The following is a 19,981-nucleotide window of genomic DNA, read 5'->3' as shown; positions in this document are numbered from 1 at the left end:
TAAATCACATTGGCTATGGTGTGTAGGGTCCTGGGTTTGAGCCTTGCAGGGACTATTTGTTGCTGGCCGAATGAGGCCCATTGGATAAGGAGTGGTTGAAGCACTTTTATGCAGTTGCAGCAGGTTTGCGTGACGGTAAGCAATGTTAACCGTCCGGTGACATCCGCTTACACATGGTTAGCCTCACTATTGCTTACTCTGTGCAAGCACTGCTTACCGTCGTGCAAACAGACTTGCACCTGCTTACTCGTGCTTATCTATCCTTACTACTGCTCTATTTTAGACAGTAATAGTCTACTGGTTCTTGGGGAGGTGGTGAATTTGGCAAGTGTATGGGGTTATCATTCATTACACAGCTTACTACTCCAGTTTACACATATATGTTATTTATTAGGTTATACAACTAAACATATTGATCATAACAGTGATTTGACATGGAAATGGAATGTACTGCAGTGGGACTCGAACCGGGATTGACTGCTCATGAGGCGAATGCTCTGCCCACTACAATATTGCTGTACTGCTTCATTTGAGCATATCCTGCTTTTTATCCTCCTTTTGCTATTTCAGCTACATTAACCGTAGCTAAGTGATGGGCACACCGGCGCACCTACGGTTAGCTTTAATCTGAATTTTAAAAGATATAAATGGGTTTCTTCTTTTAATTTATATGTCTTGTTGCTGTTGTACACCTGGGGGTCTGTTGGTGGGGATATGAGGACACGTGAGCGATCTCACTCATTTCTTAACAGCTTCTGCTGTTTGACATTGCAGGAGCGTGTTTATTCTGAGAGCTCTGCTCTCAGGCATGCCCCCTGCACTCGTACATGGTCCGTCTAAGCCTAGGAGCTCGGCCAGCGTGCCTTCATTACTATGCATGGCATGCTGCCGTCCTGCTCCTAAACGGATGCTTCAATGCAGGACTAAGCTAGTCCTGCATGGGAGGTTAGTGAATTTGGGGGAATGTCTTATAAAACAAGTAAAATAAAAAAATAAAAATAATAAAGTCAGTAAGAACAAGACAAATTTTATGCAATACACTTTTCAAGGTTCCTTAAAAAATTGTGTAGCATCCATTTTTTTAAAATACAAGTTGTTAGCCAAGTATGTGAGCTTGTCATTAGGTTATTTTCAGCTGTGACCTGGACTCCCTGAAGAGAGAAAATTAAGTATATGAGTAGTAACACAATACAGAAAGTGCATTCTGCAAAGCATACAAAAATTATATGACAGTTTGCATTAACAAAGCACAGTTAATGGTTAGCACCTGTAATACAATGAGGTAGATGGTATGTCTCATAAGTTTATACTCTACATGATAGTAAAACAGATGTTATAATCAACTAAATACCTTTTCTTCTTAAAACTGAGTACAAGGTTCAATTAAAACAAGTCTGTAGGCTATGTTCATGAACTTGGCTTCATAAGGCTTTCCCAGTCCATTTTTATTATTTTATTTTATATATCCATACTCCTACTTTATACACTACCTGAGACATTTTTTAGAGTTTTCTACCTAATATTGTGGCATATATCATCTGTTACTCTAGTTTTAGTCTTTTGATACTTGCTTATGTTTGTGTATGTATGTGTGATACATATATATGTATGAACATTTATTGATTGAGACACTGTGTAGCACTGATCTACCTGGATCTATTTCAGGACCTACCCAGGTGAGTAATAGAATATTAGCATATATGTGAAGAAGACTATGCAAGTTATAACTAATAGGTTTATACACACATAAAGTGATAAGCATGCAATTCAGTAATGAGGCATATACAAGTGGATATTGAAGCTTAGCAGCCTTAAATGCAGACATTTACATTCATCAGCATTGTAGTACTATACAGATGTGTGGAGCGGAGTAGAATGACAGATGGGGGGCAAAGTGGAGTCAGATAGTGTGTGATGGAATGTGGGGAAAGGAAGAAGAGCACAGTGAGATGTATTCTACTCTGTTGTGGATGCAGTCAAGTAGCAGTGAAGATGCAATAGGTTCATAGGAGATTATTAGTCTAACGGATTAAGGGCCCTTACAAGCCTAGCCACTATAACCAAATTTTACCCAGTATATGGCCCCTAGGGTCAAGAGGATGGCATGGATTTCTGCATGTGCATTGAGTATCTTATGGATTGCCACTGTCCATAAGGGACATAGGCAATACCCTAGGTGTGAATTTGTGATTCCCCATCCATTGATCCAAACTGCATCTGAAGAGTCTAGGGAAGGGCTCTGCTTGATGTGAAGAGGAAGCCTGTTCCAAAGAAATGTTAATCTCTGAGACACATATCTCTCTCTTTCTCCAGCATGTTTTGTTTGAGTCACTGACTGAGTTTAGATCCCTAGATCGGGTGACCATCATGTTGCTTGACTCGTGGATGTGTAGCAGCTGCATCAGGGCAGAAATTTTGAGTGTCCTGTAGCTCAAGCATACGTCACGCCTTAATAGTTGGTAGGAGACAGAGTAAAGAGAAAGGGCTTTTAGTCTATCCACACATTTCATTTTGTTTACACCCTGCATTTTCTTTGTGAGGAACCTCTGAGGTTGCTCCAACTGTTGTAAGTGTCTTGTAAAGTACATGCCAAATGGCGCACTGTACTCGATTATTGGTCTAATGAGGGCTAAGTACAGTGGGATTATAATTTCCTTGGATCTGGATGCCATACCTTTACTTATAAGCTGTGCTACATAAAAAGATTTCCTCACCACTGTGGACCCATGGCGGTCAAAATTCAGGATACTATCTATCTGTATACCTAGATCTCTCACCTCTGAGCATATTGTAAGGGGCTTGCTATTGATGTTGTAATTTGCAGGGGCAATTAACTTCCCAAAGGGTATGAAAATGCATTTTTTGCATTTAGTTTTAGGCCCTGGTTCTGGCACCAATAATTGCCTGATCTAGACCCTCTTGAAGGATATCGACATTTTGGGGGATTCAGTGATTTCCCCCATCTTGCATTCATTGATAAACTTTATCATCCAGAGGTCTTCCACATTTGCCTTGACTTCAGAGAAGAATATTCTGAACAGGAGTGGTCCCAGTACTGAACCCTGTGGCACACCACTAATAATTGGCCTCTTGCTGGATCTGGATTCACCCTCTTTAACCACATGTCTTGACCCCATTGGTTATCCATCTGGTGACATAGGGATTTATGCCCAGTTTTCTGAGTTTATTTATAATACCTCAGTGAAGAATTGTGTCAAATGCCTTGACCAGGTTGAGGTAGGCAGTATGTGCTGTTTTACCCTCATCCATGGCCTTAGTGACATTTTCAAAGAAATCCACCAGGTTCAGTAGGCATGACCTGCCTTTGACAAGACAAATTGGGTCAGGTCCAGTGTTTGCAGGTCTTCTATGTCATTAATTATCAGGTCCAAGATTATTCTTTCCATGGCCTTACATATAGGACTAGAGTCAAACTTATGGGTCTGCAATTTCCCAGTTCAGTAGATGGTCTCCCTTTATGCAGAGGGATGACTCTTGCTGTCCTCCACTCTATCAGGACAAAGCCAGTCCAGAGGCTGCAGTTAAATAGAAATCCTAATGGATTTGATAAGTACAGATTTAAGCTGTTTGAGAGGCAACTTGGTATATTGTCAGACCCCACTGAAGCCATGTTTTTAGTTTTAAATAGTGCAGTGGCAACATGTTTTTTGCTGGTAATTGGCGGTGGAGTGAGAAAGGGTATTTCTGTGAGAACTGGGGGTGATGGGGAGGTAAAACTTGAGCTGAATTTGTTAGCCAGTAGATTTGCAATGTCTTCTAGCTGAGGATAGGTGATGCCATCTACAACTATTTCTGCACACTGTTGGGTGTTGCCCTTAAGACTGTGGGCATAACTGAAAAACGCCTTATGGTTATCCTTAGCTTTGGTGGCTATTTTGACCTCAAAGTCTACTTTCAGAGACTTAAATAGTATCCTGATTTACTTGTTTAGACCAATGAGGGGCTTATTTTTTCTGTTGTGCACATTCCCTCTTACTTCTCAACAGGATTTTCTTTATTTTGTTGTACAACCTAGTAATACTAGAGATCCACCAGGGTGGCTTGTTTTTGAAGTTTGATCTGGGTTTATTCCAGTCTGGTACTGCTGTTTTTATGTACTTGTTTATATGGTCATATAGGGCTTTTGTGTACACCTCTGCATAGGTTTCTGTGTTTTCTGGATTTGAGGGAGCTTGGAAACTAGCCATGCCATCACTCAATGGGGGTAATTTACTTTAGTGAATTTCTTAAAGTTTTTGGGGTTAGGTAGGGGACTAGGTTTGCCTTTATTTCAAGGGAAACCCCTTTGTGATCTGATAATACTAGTTAGGACATAACACTAGGGGTGTGCAGCACTCTCCCCTATTTGTGACTACAAGGATATTTGTTGCCCTAGTGAGAGTGCAGACTAGCTGTTCCAAGGCATTGGTTCTACATGTTAGTGGTCGTGTATGCCTACCAATTAATAGTGGGGTAGTTAAAATCACTCATGAGTATGGTATTGGGCTGGATGGTGAGTGATTATAGTAACTTCAGATATGATATATAGGTTTCCTGGTTCATAGTGGGGGACCTGTAGCTAGCAAGAATATGGTAATGGATATCATATTGCTTGACCAGCCTTCAAGTGTGCTTATCTTTTATGTAGATGGATACACGTCCACCTTTAGCGCTTTCATGTTCAGTGGATGGTCGGAGTGTATGGAAAGTATTATTGCCATGCACTGCCAGACTTCTTTCGTGGCTTTGAACCTTGTTTCAGTAACTGCACAGATGTCAGCATTTTCCAAGGTGAGGAGAGCTTCCAGGGAGAGCAGTTTCTTGTTGAGGCTCCTGGCATTGAGCAATAACACATTTAGCTTGTTTTGAGTAACTTTTGTTATGTTGGAAGGTTTTTCTATTTGACAATGCCTAAAAAAGACACTGTGGGGTGGATAATGTTACAGCCAATATTTGAAAGCCTAGAGGTGACAGCTGAGGATCATCCCTGGCAAAACAGAATGGCCTATCAATCATGTCCTCCCATACTGACAAATACCGGGCCCCTTTGAAATGGCATTAGTAGCTAAGCCAATTGTTAAAGTCGATCATTTTCTTCTGGAATTGTGGCATCAGCCTTGGAGATGGTAGAATGCTGCTCAGTGCTAGGCTCATACCTACTCTGACACATATTCTGAGAGCTCCATCATGCCTCTCTTCATATATTCGAAGGAGGTATGTCTCAGGTCATTTACATCCACATGGATTATGACTGAGTCATACTGGTACTTAGGGGTAAATGACTTGAGTGCTTGTATGATCTGGTGAATCCTGGCCCCTGAGAAGCAAGTAACTGTAACCTTCTCCTTATCCAGCCTAGTATGAGTTACATGAGTGTATCTCACAATGGAGTCTCCTATGACCAAAATATTGGGTCATAGAATGTTTCGCCTTATGGGCTTGGTAGTTGAGGCACAATGAGATATGGCTTTATGTGTTGTGATGGGAATTGTCCTGTTTGTGTACATGCAGAGTTTCTGAGGGCTACACCTGAGAAGCCTTTGATGTTTGGGTAAGTTACAAGTGAGGACCTCCGCACATGTGGGTCCATGTGTATGGTCCTTTGTAGATGTGGTGAGTGATGTGTGTGAATCGCTGATAACTTGTTTGTTGCCATTTGCAACTGTATGTGAGAGTCTAGCCTCCAATGTCAATGTGTAACTCCATCTCTCACATACTACATTTGTCTGTTTGAGAATTAAGTGGTTGTCAGTGTACATAGGACAATTGTTACATTGCCTCAGGATACCTACTTCCACCAAGCTAAATGCAGAGATAGCAGGAAAGTGCTCATCCATGGTTGCAGGTCCCAATGTGTATGTGAAAGGAATAGGAATGGAGGGTGTTTGCAACTGGATGAGAGACATGTGCTTACATGGATTAATCTGCAGCTGACCTAACCAGCGATGCTGCCCAACACCAAATCAGATGTTTTCTGAGCAGCAATAGTCCTGGGTGCTAAAATAAGGTAACTAGCACAGTAAATTTTCACAGTATAATGAAAATAAACATGGTTTCTAGATGTCTGCATCTGTACAGGGCACTGGCACAGCAAACAGCTCCATGTAAATGTGCCAAATTTATACCAGCACTGGAAATACAGAAAACTGAGTCCTTTGGCTAATACAATGACTCCACTTAGAGCCTTTTTGTGTGCTTCCTAAGTCAGATAGACCAGCTAAACACCTGTTTCCACTACATGAATAATCCCAGTCCTCCTTATGTAAAAGCACAGTGTCTGGAATGAAATGCTACCACAAACATACTAAAAGATAAGGAAACAACTGTGTACTTTAAACTGCTTATAAAGGTGGATTATTCAATATAAGTACTCCACCTTGTAGAAATGAGTGAAGATCCACATAATTGCATAGAATTTATAAAGGTACTAAAAAAGAACATACGCTGATTAATAAGACTTCCAGCCAATAAAACTACATGCAGAAATCTCACCAACCTAAACAGATCAGGCTACCTCCCAGTGCACTAGATGGAAAATCCAGTGACCTCTTGATGTAAAAACACAGAAAAGCACTTGCTAGAGTGTAAAAATACACTAATTTATCCAACAGTTAACTAGACAATGAATTCAGAGCAAGTAAATCAGTAGAACAGAAAATCTTCTTCTTCTTTCGGCTGATCCTGTTAGGGGTCGCCACAGCAGATCAACTGGTTCCATGTCTTCCTGTCCTCTGCATCTTACTCTGTCACACCAACCACCTGCATGTCTTGTCTCTCCACATCCATAAACCTTATCTTAGGCCTTACTCTTTTCCTGTTACCTGGCAGCTTCATCCTTAGCATCTTTTTCCCAATATACTCTGCATTCCTCATCAGCACATGTCCAAACCAACGTAATCTTGCCTCTCTGGCTTTGTCTCCAAACCTTTAAATGTTGCCTCTGTCAGTGAAAGTCTACACAGAAAATAAATATATCCAAACTCCGTTCGCTGCACTGAATGTCTGGACTCACTAGATACTCCAAAATTCCTTGTAAAACACTTCTTTATTCAACAATCCGAACCCATTAAAACTTTGTTAAGCACTTTCATCTACATCAAATAGACTTCATCAGAACACTTACATTAATTAGATGCTGGGTTTTATATGTGCAACTAACCAATCAAACAATCCACTGACGTACATCAATTAAACATTTAAACATTTAAAGTGCTCAGTGCTGGAATATTTTCCTTCCTAATGCTACACATTATATCACTAATAATATTCCCAATTCATTTTATGCAACTCGTACAATATTGTGTGCTTTAAGAACAAAATACTCTTTAAAACATGATTGAAAGCAGTTGAAAAAATAAATTCTACTTAAAAATAAGTAGTGCGAAGCAATTAAAAACTTTAAAAAAATTGTCTGCTAGCCAGTCAAGGGTTGTCTATATTAAATATCAAATGACATACAACTACAATGAGTGTGTTCTCTCCTTTATGTTGTGTACATTTAATGCTTATTTTTTAATACAGGCTTGATGGAAATGCTCTCATTTAACCCAGGGTGGACAGATGCATTTAATAATATTTGCCACCTGGTTTCTCTTTCCCCTAATCTCTTACATATGTTGCCCCCCCAGGGTTGATCACAATATGCTCTAATATTCCAAATTTAAAAGTGTCACAACTTGTACTTTTGACAAGGTGCCTATACAATGCATTTTTCATATCCTTCTTCCTAATGCAATAACAGTGGTCATAAATTCTATTTCTTAAGCACCTGTCTGTCTTGCCCACATAATAACAAGAGCATTTTGTGCACTTAGCTAAATAGATGACATGTTGAGTACAACAATTACCATTCCTAAATCTAACCACTGTTTTATTTATATCTTCCAAATTAAGAGATGAGTCTTCCATAATCTCACTGCACTGGTTGCACTGCCCACATTCTCTGGCTTTGTCTCCAAACTTTCCAACCTGGGCTGACCCTCTAATATACTTATTCCTAATCCTGTCCATCCTCGTCACACCTAGTGCAAATCTTAGCATCTTCAACTCTGCCACGTCAAGCTCTGACTCCTGCCTTTTTGTCAATGCCACTGTCTCCAACCCATATAACATAGCTGGTCTCACTACCCTCTTGTAGACCTTCCCTTTCACTCTTACTGGTACTCGTCTGTCACAAATCACTCCTGACACTCTTCTCCACCCACTCCATCCTGCCTGTACTCTCTTCTTCACCTCTCTTCCACACTCACCATTACTCTGAACTATTGATCTCAAGTATTTAAACTCATCCACCTTTGCCACCTCTACTCCTTGCATCCTCACCATTCCTCTATCCTCCCTCTCATTCACACACATATATTTTGTCTTAGTCCACAATGAGAGACAAAATGCACTTTTTTTCAAAATAAGCACAAGGAAAGGCAAATAAATAATTCAAGATCTCAACAGCAGTGTAGAAAGGGAGTAGTTTATTAAGCTCAATTTACAGTAAGGGTAGGCAACTTAAAATTACCAGGATTAAAAAGCAGATCAAGAAAAGCGAGGGTGGATGGTGGGAAAAATAACTACCTGGGAATCAACAGCAGCACTTGTAGTTTATGCAGGCTTGGAGTCTTCTCAGAAACAACAAAGACACAGAAATGCACTGTGTATTTAAGTATCACTCATGAAACAATTTAACAGTTGAAAAAAAAAACACATCAAATGTGCAGCCTAGATAATTTAAGTGTCTATCTCTCGCAGAGAACATAAATACCAGGCCAAGCAGATTTGTTAAAACAGAAAACAAAATGGAGCAGGTAAAACAGAAAGCAGCTCTATCAGTTTAAGCAACTCACAGACAAAAACATATAGGTTTACTTTCCTCCCACAGCAGAGAATCAACAGCAGTGCTTGTTGCTAATGCAGGCTTAGAATCTCAGAATTCCGTACTGCTGTGCAGTGCTTAGGTTATGCTTATGCTTCTACAGCAGTGATTCTTGTAGGCTTCTTCTAGGTATTGCTTTTTTTTCTGAAATCAGGAAAGTTGTTTGAGTTCCTCATGGATAGTGATGTAGTTCCACACACTCAGTCCTAGGACTGAGAAATTTTGATTGCAGTATATTTTGTTTGTGGAAAGGGTGCTAAGAGAAAGTCCAAGTTGGGTCTGTGACCTAAGGTTATAGATTCTGTGACTTATGGTGAGTCTACTAGCAAGGGTGGTGGTTATTTTAGTTAGAAGCCTAAATATTAGGGAGTCAAAAATCAGATCAGCTGTTTACTACACCATGATGTACTTTATATATTTTTTGATGCCAAACCAAAAATCCAGATAAACTGTATATTTATTTATTTATGTTTATATTTTCACTGAGGTTTGGTGCTGTTTTCTTAGTGCTAGTGAGATGAAACAGCATATCTTATTAGAGATAGTTTGACGCGGGGAGAGATTTTTTGAAGCATCGGTGTTGATTGGTAGACCATATTCTAGCTGGGACATGAGAATGCCTTTCTATGAGACTTTTCTGCTGGTTGAAGAAAGGGAGTGTGAGATTTTTCATGAGCAGAAGAGTATCTGGTGAATTTTTGCTCAGGTTTCCTCTATATAGAGTTTAGATTAGGTTAGATCAAGCCAAAGGTCAAGGTATTTGATGATGTGTTGTTTTCTATTGGTTGATGGTGCTGGTCAAGTATGTATCAATCTGTGGACCTGACCAAAGTTTTTGGTAAGTTCCAAACATCATGACTTTTTTTGGTTGAATTAAGTATTAGTTTGGTATGTTGTAGGCTGGTAGTGGCATACAGATCTTAACAGAGTTTTTTTTTTACTTTTTTTGATGGGGGGGTCATACCTGTAGACAACAATGCCATTTGCGTAGAGTATCTCTTGGAGTGAGGGCTTGACTTTTGGCAGGCTGTTGCTATAAAATGAGAAAATGATGTAGACAGCACTGAGCTCTTGCAGTGCTCATTTTAGTAGTGGGCCTTCTGAGAATGTGGACCAACCATTTTTAACTGAGAAGGTTCTATCTGATATGAAGCTTGTTGAACTTTGCTTCTTCTAATTTTATGAGAAAACTTGCAAAAAAAAGAATGATCTTGTTTATAAAAATGCATCATAATGTTCTTTTGTTAGAAAACAAAACTATGGGGGGGGGCATCTGTGTGCCCAGATCCAGATTCAGCACTAGGTGACCCAAGCAGATGCCTATTGCCTGCTGCTGGCTGGGGGTGGGGGGCATCCTGGCTTAAACAATAATAATAATATTAAAATAAATGGTCCACTTTAAAATACAGTTGCTGCCACTTTAAGAAAATAGAAATGCTTCACAGTTGTACAGTCCAGCCAGTGCCAGTTCATAGTATATAACTCCAGGGTCCAGTGCCAGCTCGTAGTATATAACTCCAGGGTCCAGTGCCAGCTCGTAGTATATAACTCCGGGGTCTGGACTATAACTTCAGAAAAGAACACTTGGAGAGTTGAATTGCAATTACAGAGTGCAGATTGAGCCCCAGAGATACAACATGCAGTAACTTCACCCACTGTACATCATATGTCTAGGTTAGAGCCCCAGAGTAGATACAACGTAGAGTAATCAAGCCACTGTGTACATCATATGTCTAGAGCGTGAGAGAGATAGGTAAGCCACTGTACATCATATGTCTAGAACGTGAGAGAGATAGGTTCAGGTAGAGCCCCAGAGATACAACATGCAGTAACTTCAAGCCACTGTACATCATCTAGTGAGAGAGAGAGGGGTTCAGGTAGAGCCTCCCAGAGATACAACATGCAGTAACTTAGGTTCAGGTAGAGCCCAGAGAGATACATGCAGTAACTTCAAGCCAGAGAGATAGGTTCAGGTAGAGCCCCAGAGATACAACATGCAGTAACTTCAAGCCACTGTACATCATCAACATGCAGCAGTACTTCAGCCACTGTACATCAATATGTCTAGAACGTGAACGTGAGAGAGAGATAGGTTCAGGTAGAGCCCCAGAGATACAACATGCGTGAGAGATAGGGTCAGGTAGAGCCAGAGATACAACATACAGTAACTTCAAGAGAGGTTCAGGCAGAGCCAGAGACAACATGCAGTAACCCCAAGCCACTGTATCAGGTAGAGCCCCAGAGATACAACATGCAGTAACTTCAAGCCACTGTACATCATATGTCTAGAACGTGAGAGAGATAGGTTCAGGTAGAGCCCCAGAAATAGCTTCAATATACAGCAACTTACATTCAGGAAAGCAAAAGATTTCAAGACAGCCTCAGAGTATGTACAGAAGGGCTGCAGTCAGCAGTGAACTCCATGTATAAAGTGAGAAAGGCACCCAAAAAGTGAGTACATTTGAAATCAGAAGGTGTGTGTGTGTGTGTGTGTGTGTGTGTGTGTGTGTGTGTGTGTGTGTGTGTGTGTGTGTGTGTGTGTGTGTGTGTGTGTGTGTGTGTGTGCATGTGTGCGTGTGTGTGTGTGTGTTACATACTAGTTAAGTGACTTAATGACTTTGCTTAGAGTCAGACCCTGAACCTTAAGTATTGTAGGTCAGGAGCCTTAGACCACAACGGCAACTGCCAAGCCTCCTTTAACTTTTTTTTATTTTTGTTTTTTGTAAATCTCTAAAGATTGCAGCCTGCTAATGTCAGTACTAGAGTTTTACAGTTTTGTGGTGCAACAGGAAGCAGACTTGTCTTTGGTGCAGAAGAGAGGTTCTATTCCAACACCAAGTAGATTGATTACTGACACTGTAGTGCAGCATAAGGGGGGGGGTGTGCATTCCAACAGTTTCATCCTTTACTTGAGAAATTAAACCGAGGTCCCATCTGCTTGAGTTGGTGGTAGCTGAAGTGGATGTGAAACATACAGCACCTATCAAGAAGAATAGGGGAAGTTCCTTAATGCCTTGGCCAACTTTCAACTAGCAGTATAAATTCCATAGTGGGAGTAACCTGGTTAACAAAAAATACATTAAATAAATAAAATGTTTGCTGATACAAAATGCGTTAACTTTTTAAGTGATTCAGACTAGTCTGCTCTTATCTGTCTCCAGGTTTACAGAACATCTCTGATTTTGCCTCATATTTATGCCCTGTTTTTCAGTAAGCCCCTTAACCAGACAGTAACTTTGGGGCAGCTGGAAATTTAGGCTAGGCTCCTCAATGGTCCCCAGGAATGCAAGCCTAGTAGCTGCCTATGAACCAGAGTGCTTATGGTGTAAAGGAGGGGATGTGATTGTAATAAACAGGAGCATCATCATATGAGCCATGTTCTGTGGATGTGATTGTAATAAACAGGACCATCATCATATGGACTGTGTTCTGTGGATGTGATCCGAGGGGATGTGATTGTAATAAACAGGAGCATCGTCATATGGACTGTGTTCTGTGGATGTGATCTGAGGGGATGTGATTGTAATAAACAGGAGCATCATCATATGGACTGTGTTCTGTGGGTGCAATCCTTGGCTTCCTTGTTCGACTGAATGCTGATGGTATGTTTATTATTTTGCTGTGAATAAATTGGACTGCATGAGGTCTGTGAGTTTAATGTTAATATTGTAACTATGAATACATTTTTCATTTAGCTTTTTTTTGCAGGCACACAGGTATGAAATGCAAAGTGCTTGGGGTACAACAGCTTGTCTAGCACTTAGTACAGATGAGCAAGGCTATGAGCTGTTAAAGAGCTGATTTGCTCTTTATGATTGCTTCAAAAAAAGGCATGAGTATATATATAACTGTTTAAAACATTTGCATTTGAAATGCACATAATAATATCATTAATGTTAATTTAAATAATATTAATGTCTGCAATGTTAAATAATATTGATTTTAAAGTTGTTAAAAACTATTATCAATTTAATTTTATTTACAAATTAAATAAAATGTTAAATAAATTAACATTTACATATAAAAAGTTAAATAATATATTAAATTACAGTGAGGAAAAATCATGATTGAAATATTAAGCAATAAAATGCATTTATAAAACTTTAAAAACTCTTTTATATAATTGGGGTCAAATTGTCTGGGGCCAAACTGTCCACTAGCTATTTCCATAGACAGTAAATGTAAACTCATACATGAAAGTGTATACAATTGTACTGGGGTTGAACAGTCCGGGGTCGAATTATCTGGGGACGAATCGTCCAGGGTCGAATCATCCTGCTTCCTTTGCAGGGATATCTGATTTACAAAAGGGTATGATTATGCATTTTTTAGCATTTAGTCTCAGACCATGGTTTTAGCAACAGTCATTTGTCATTTTTAGGCCAGTTTGTAGGACAGTAACATTATTTGGGGATCTAAAGATTGCCCCCAGGTTACACTCATCAGCAAACTTGGTGAGCCAGAGGCCCCCAACATTGGCTTTCACTTCACAGAAGTATATACCAAACAATAGAGGTTCCAACACTGAGCCCTGTGGGACACTGCTAGTAATACATTTCTTATTGGAAGTGGATTCACCTGTCCGGATAACATGTGTCCTGTCAGTGAGCCAGATGGCTATCCATCTGACAATGTGTGGGTTTATGCTTAACTCAGTACATTTATCTATGTTCCCTAAGTGGGGGATTGTGTCAAAAGCTTTAGCCAGGTCTATATAAGTGGTGTGTACCATTTTACCCTCATTCATGACCCAGTTGACTTTCTCAAAGAAGTCCACTAGATTGAACAGGCAAGACCTCCCTTTGATAAAGCCAAATTGGGACTAGTCCATTGTTTGGAGAGTTCCAATGTCATTATTGTTCAGGATCCATAATAATTCTCTCCTTGTCCTTGCAGATAAGACTGGTCAAGCTTATGAGTCTGTAGTTTCATGGGTCAGTTGATGGGCCCCTCTTGTGCAAAAGGACAATTGTTGCAGTCTTCCATTCCTCTGGGACAAAGCCCTTTCATAGGCTGTGGTTAAAGAGGACTTCTATTGGCCCTGATAGATTCTGTTTTAAGCTATTTAAGAAGCATCCTAGACTGTTGTCTGGACCCATGGAGGCTGTGTTTTTGACTTTAGCGAGTGCAGTAAGGACATGTTCTCTCATACTGACCTGTGTGAGGGTGGTTGCGGGTATTTCTTTGGGTGTGGTAGGAGGTGATGGGGGAGTTGAACTGAACTTGTCAGCCAGCAGGTTTACTATAGTTTCAGGCTGGGTGTAAGTGTTGCTTTTCATGATTAATTTGGAACATTGCTGAGCATTTCCCCTGAGGTTATGAAAATAATTAAAAAAGCCTTATGGTTATCTTTCACCTGGGAGATAATCTTTGTCTCATAGTTTGCTTTGGCAGATTTGACCAACTCTCTAATTTGCTTGGTTAGACTGGTGAATATCTTTGTGTGTTCCTTCTTGGCTTTGGATTGGATTTTGTTCCTTTTGTTGACTAGCCTATTTATGCTAGGGATCCACCAGGGTGGTTTATTTTTGCCAGTAATCATAGGCTTGACTCAGACAGGTACTGCATCCTCTATGCAGCTATGAATGTGGTTGTACAGTGCTTTTGTGTACAGCTCAGAGAAGGCCTCAGTGGCATCCAGGTTCAGAGAGATTTGGAAGTTTAATAAGCTGTCACTTAGTTTGAGGTTAGCAAAGTTCTTAACAGGTTTGGAGTTTGATGGTGTTCTATGATAGTTTTAATACTAGAGGAGGTCATTTTGGGGGCAGATCTTACCAGGGTGGTGTTTATGCATGGAAGAGAGCAGTGTCCCCCCATGTTCATGAGTTCTAGGTCTAGGATATTTATAACTCTAGTTGGGAAGCTAACTACTTGCTCCAGGTAATTTGCATTGACGAATTCCAAAAACCTCTGAGCAAGTGAATTATGGGTCATATAAGTGTCCCGGTTTATAGAGGGGTAGTTGAAGTCACCCATAAGTATGGTGTTAGGCTGAATGTTAAGAGATTCCAGTAGGTTTAGGTAGGAGGTGTGGTTTTTCCAGACTCATGTTAGGGACCCTGTAGCTGGCAAGGATATGATAGGGGTCACATCTATGGTTAGTTTGGCACGGAGCAGTTCAAGCAATTCATGATATTGGACCAGTCAAGCAGTGTATTTTTCATTTATGGACACTGAGACACCTCTTCCCATTGTTTTATCCTGAGCTAAGGGAGATCAAAATGTATGAAAGGCATTGTAGCCTTTGATAGCCGGGGTGCTTTCTATAGTTCTCAACCATGTTTCCATGACTGCACATATGCCTGCATTCTCCAGGGTGAGGAGTGCTTCCAAGGAGTGCATTTTTTTATTTAAACTCCTAGCATTGAGCAGCAGTACCTTTAAGTAGTCATGAGTTATTTTTGTTATGTTGGAGGGTTTAACAACTTGGCACTGACTAAAAAGACACTGTGGGGATAGATAAAGATTTCACCAGTATTCAGAAGCCAGGTGGTGACAAGTACAAACCATCTCTGATAAAACATTGTGGTTTTTCAATCATGTCTCCCCAGGATAACAGATATTGGATCCCCTTGTTGTGACACCAGAAACTAAGCCCATTGTTGAAGTCAATCATTTTTTGCTGGTACTGTGTCATCATCATTGGTGAAGGTATGATGCTACTCAAGGCTAGATTCATACCTGTCTGCAAGGGAGCCCGCAGGATTTTTTGCAGGGGGGTGCAAACCCAGAGCCCCACCCACATAGCTCACCCCGCCCCCTGCCAACACAGCCCCGCCCAAGTCCACCCACCCCAAGCCCCGCCCACACAGCCATTCCAGTGTCCCATTACTTGGCTATTTCTCCCCATTTACTGTAGACACTGTTCAAATCTGTGTGCATACTGTTTTATGCTTTAGTTCTACAATGATTACAGGCAGTTGGATTTAATTTACAACTTTTATTTCAAACATTATAGCCCAAACACTGAGACATTTACTAAACCTAAACAAAGCAATAGTCTTACAATGAAAACAGACTTGGCATTAAAGCTTCTCTACTTTTGAAACTCACATTCAATGAAACAGCATTGAAACCCACATTCAAAGAAAATGCATCTGGCCAGTGGCAGGTTATTTACCTTTGAACTGTTTTCAAGCAATAGGCTCCTTGCACACCGTTAGGGCCATGCAAAAGTTATTAGATTTACCTGATTGAATTATATCCCTTGTATTATACAGCAGCACTTGTTTGAGTGACTCTGCTGAAGTAAAAGTAATCTGAATAATTCCACATTAAAGATATCTGAAACTAATGAAGATGTTGTTGCTGTATATTTCAGTGTTTCATTTACAAATTCAGTGCCTGTTGCCGTCAAAGAATAAATTGCCTATGTTAAATTAAATAAAATGGTAAGCTGGTATATTGCAATAGAAAATGGATGACAAGCTGAAAAACAGGTTCATAGTTATTAGGCATCTCATCCAAAGGAGGGCATCCTGAGGACTGCAGCATACAAATGTATATGCTGTAGGAATAGAACCTCAAGCCTTTACATTAAGATGCAAGTATTCTACTTGTGGTGCTACTAACATAGCTTTAAAACGTTATACCACAATAGAGATACCATTTGCTAAACAAAACAGTTGCACATTGTAAATAGACTTGGCATGAGCAGCAGTGGACTTAGCTTCCCTTAAAACTCACAGTTCCTTGAAAATGCACTTGAAAATTCCACCTGTTAACTCTAACTTGGGCATTTCACTTTCTCACAAACATACCACACCCTCAAGGCCTCAACCTTAGTGCAAGAAATCTGGACAAAGCCTAAAATAAATAGGGACAGATTATAAATATGGCTCTCAGAAACTTAGAAAATTACAAGAGTAACAGGATTTGTGTTGGTATGCATTTTTCTAAATGACATGACATCTAAAACTGAAATGTCTCATTTAGCAACTTCAATCCTTTTAGGAGGAATATGGGGCAAAATCTGGACAGCTGAGGGGTATGCTACCTCCCTCTAATACACACACCAAATAATTCTGGTCAGACAAATTAGTTCTGGGAAGGTTGCACTGAACGGCACCGTGCTTGAGCTGAAGTGGGTGAAATCCTGGTAGCCAGTGATAACTGATCTGCAGCTCAGCATTGTGGAGCATTAAAGCATTTTAGCAGAGCATTGTTTCATCACTACCTATTGTGTTTGCACATAAGCTGTAGTTATTTTAAACATTTGCCTTTTTGATTACTACAGAGTACATTTACCCACCAGAGCTATTGTGTTTTGACTTCAGTGTGGAGCTAGTTGTTGCAGGGCTTGGCTTTTAAATAAGGTAGCAATGCTTATTTACCATATACCATTAAAGCCACCCTGACCCAACTACAAGTGTACTAACACACAGACACTGCTATAAGACACTGGTCTGCAATAAAATGTAATGAGCTTCTGAAAATACTGTAATCCTGTCCTTTTATTACAATGAATATAAAATACTTGAAATAAGGTAAAAAGCTCATAATCTTAGACCGACAAAACTACTTTTCCACACTTCAAAATAATAAAATCAAACCCTCAGAAATTTTGGAAAGGTATCTCTACTCTACTTAACCCCAGCAAACCAGATACCCCTACCCCAGACCCAAACACTCCTGACCAAGACTTGGCTACCCAATTTAACTCTTTTCATTGAATCCATTTCCAAATTAACGCCATCTTTCTCTAACACCACTACACTGCTACTACTTCCTCATTCCCATCTACTAACTCCCATCCCTCCACTCCTCCTACTACTTCATCAGCTTCATCTGCCCCTAATTCGCCCTCTTCACACTCCTTTTTTCTCATTTAAACCTATACCCAACTTCTACTATAAAGAAATTCCTTATGAAACTGAAGCCATGCACCAATGCTCCTGATAACATCCCTTCTTACTTTCTTGGCAAAGCTGCTGAAGCAATCGCTACCCTATTAGCATTTTAATCAACTGCTCTATCCAAGAATGTATAGTACCCCAAGTCTGGAAAAGGGCCTTTATCATACCTCTACATAAAAGGTGGCAACAACAACAATGTTACTAATTTCGCCGCCCATCGCTATTCTGTCCCCATCTCTAAACTCCTAGAAAAGTGTATCCAACTACAACTCCTTCCACATCTCTTAGATAATCACCTACTAACTCCCACACATGGAGTCAGACCACATCATAGCATTATGACCGCCTCCTCTCCTTCCTTGAAACTGTAAATAAAGCCCGACTCTGGCCAAATTGTTTCTACCCTACTACTCGACCTTTCTAAGGCCTTTGACACACTCTCACAGCCTGCTACTAACTAAACTTTACCCATCTCCTCCTCCTTGAACTGGTTCTCCAGCTACTTATCTAACAGATCTCAAGCAGTCAAATGGAAAAAGGCCACCTCCTCATTTCTAAATACTCCTACTGGGGTACCCAGGGCTCTATACCGAGTCCCTTCTCTTAAATATATTTATAAATGATTTCCAACTCTATCCCATTCTCAGACATCATCCAATATGCCGATGATTCTGCTATTATCTGCTGCCACCTCTATCCCTCACTCCTAAAACTGACTCAAGATGCTTTTACAACAACTGAGCAATGGATGAAAAGGAATCCCTAGCACTCAATGCCTCTAAAACCAAATTAATGTTATTCATCCCCTCTAAGGCAACTTCTTTCAATATAAACACATTCCACATCTCTAGACAAAATAATCTACCCCTGGAACTGGTGTCAGAGACCAAGTTACTTGGGGTCCAAATTGATACCAGCTCAAATTCAACTCCCACCTACAGTTAAATATCAAGAAAACCCGGTATGCTTTACCGACAAAATCATTACCTTACACCTGCTACCAAAATCACCCTCTACCTCATTTCTTATCCTCTCCCTTCTCTATGGAGCTCCACTCCTAACTAATCTACAGACCTCCAACACAACTTTCCTCTTGCTACAACAAAATTGCCAAGTTCGCTACCAACCACAAGTCCTCCACCCACCACTGTTCCTCTCTCCAAAAACTAAAAATGGCTAGAGCTACCCAGTTCTCACATATACTCAACTAAATCTTGCACATAAGCTCATTTTCAACCCCTCCCTTTGTCCCTCCCTTTCATCAGCCTTTAAAATGCACCTTCCTGCAAGAGTATCAAGATCCAACAATCGAAATCTATTAGAAGTATATAAACCAACTAGTCCCCCAGGCAATTTCTCAGTGCTTTTGTGCTAAATTTCCCTTTAGTCTGTATTACCTATTAATTTCATCACTAGATTGTACTCGCTCTAGTTGTATTATTTTCAAATTGTTATTTCTTGTATGATTAACTTCTGTGTAATTGTATAATTTGTATATCTATTAATAACCTACTTAGTTTTGGAGCTTTTCTCCCCAGGACTCCATTGAAAACGGGTTCATTTGGCCCAATGGACTATCCTGGCAAACCAACTGCAAATAAAATAAATAAAACTGTCATATGCATTTCAATACCCAAGGCTTATACATTATCTAGTCATATAAATATTCTCTGCATGGCAACAACGAAAAGGCTTTCAATGCTGGTAATTCTTTAACAATATACTTACTAAAGCTTACTTGCATCTTACAATATCCGACAAGCTTACTAAAGCTTACTTGCATCTTACAATCTCCGACAAGCTTACCTGATGTTCATTAAACCATGGCTACTTAAACAGAGCAACAGGGCACTGTGACAGCATACAGTTCCAGAATAAGAAGCATAAATCAACAGTACAAAAATCTGATAGAAAACCAGAACATTTTGCAAAATCAAGGACAGATGAAAAGCCACGGTTGTATTTGTGATCTACTTTGGATGGGGGAATACTCTGCACATTTACACTGCATAACTGCTCCTTGCCTAACATGGACACATCCAGAGCCACTACAATGGGGAGAGTGGGGTGCAATAAGTATGTCACAATTTGAAATGTCTCTGGCTGACAGTGATGGCTCTGACACTCATGCCTCTCAACTTCAGAGCAAGAAATCTGGACAAAGCCATACATAGAACTAGAAGTGTGACAAGCCTAAAAATAAGGCCAATTTTTAAATATTGCTCTTATAACTTAAATAGAACAGGTAGATCTTGCATTA

This window comes from Protopterus annectens, chromosome 8.part1 (genome assembly GCF_019279795.1).
Source record: "Protopterus annectens isolate FY-2018-M chromosome 8.part1, PAN1.0, whole genome shotgun sequence".
In the NCBI taxonomy this organism is placed as follows: domain Eukaryota; kingdom Metazoa; phylum Chordata; order Ceratodontiformes; family Protopteridae; genus Protopterus; species Protopterus annectens.
Note: the sequence above shows the minus strand (reverse complement) of the source record.